Source organism: Scylla paramamosain, chromosome 46, assembly GCF_035594125.1.
Source record: "Scylla paramamosain isolate STU-SP2022 chromosome 46, ASM3559412v1, whole genome shotgun sequence".
Taxonomy (NCBI): domain Eukaryota; kingdom Metazoa; phylum Arthropoda; class Malacostraca; order Decapoda; family Portunidae; genus Scylla; species Scylla paramamosain.
The window spans coordinates 960,963-962,500 of record NC_087196.1 but is presented as its reverse complement, the minus strand read 5'-3'; positions in this window follow the sequence as shown (position 1 = coordinate 962,500).

The following is a 1,538-nucleotide window of genomic DNA, read 5'->3' as shown; positions in this document are numbered from 1 at the left end:
AGTCTGTCTCACTGCAAAATGGCATAAATTGTCTCTCTCTCTCTCTCTCTCTCTCTCTCTCTCTCTCTCTCTCTCTCTCTCTCTCTCTCTCTCTCTCTCTCTCTCTCTCTCTCTCTCTCTCTCTCTCTCTCCTTATAATTTCTGTCCAGAAAAGCAGCTTGACACTTACTTAAAATAACTTATACACAACTATGGCTCTAGGTTGGCACGAAGTGTGCAAGTTAGCTAAGTGCAAGACGTAATAAACACAAAAATAATTACATTAGACGCATCTGTTCATCAAACTATACAACTCACAGTCTTCTACATCATCTCACTACCTTCTATCTTCCTATATTGTTAATGTGTGCTTACTCACTTTCAATATTAATTACTATAATACTTATTATACATTTCATTTACACCACATATTTTTTTTTTATACTTACTGAACCTTTAATATCATGTTTTCATTAACTCACATTATATAATTTCATCTAATAATTTCCTTAATTTTAATAACTGGGAATAATTTAAGAAGCCAAGATTATTATCTTTTCATTCATCAATTTTCTATATTTTCTCTAACACGTATTTTCCTACGAGATACTTCACATCACCAATTATTAATTTCCTTTGTTTCATTAATGCATATTTTTCCTTCTAATTGATCACGTCCATATCTAATCTGCTTCATAAACCATATATATATATATATATATATATATATATATATATATATATATATATATATATATATATATATATATATATATATATATATATATATATATATATATATATATATATATATATATACATTGATCTTCATAATCACGTCAATGTATCCGCACTCATTATCCTTTAAATACGTCACTAATATTCTTCATTCATCAGTTCCTCAATATTTGTCTCAATACATCACTTATATATATATATATATATATATATATATATATATATATATATATATATATATATATATATATATATATATATATATATATATATATATATATATATATATATATATATATATATATATATATATATATATATATATATATATATATATATATATATATATATATATATATATATATATATATATATATAATTTTTCTTTTTTTTATACCATACTAGCCAGCTTCATTATAATACACCGTTATACATTCCTTGCCCGGACTTAATTCGTGGCAACATTGGCCACCAATATTAATTGTCACCTGATAATTTTATGCTGCTATACCTGCTCTTAGAATCAGCAGCCCCTACAGAAATCATAAACTGGGTACTTACACACAGTAATTATTAGAATACTAATAATTACTGCTTATTTAACTTCCCTTTCACATAGCTGACTTAATTATGCCTTTCTCGTGGCTGATAACTATTTTTTTTTTTTATCTGACAGTTAATGTTTCCTAAATCTAAAAACATTCTCCTCATTTTTACCTTTCCTATTCTGTCATCTATACAAGAGTACCGACTCTTAATATAAGAAGACCCAATGTTTCCTGCCATGGCTCCGTCTCTCTATCGTTGATCATTTACATAAG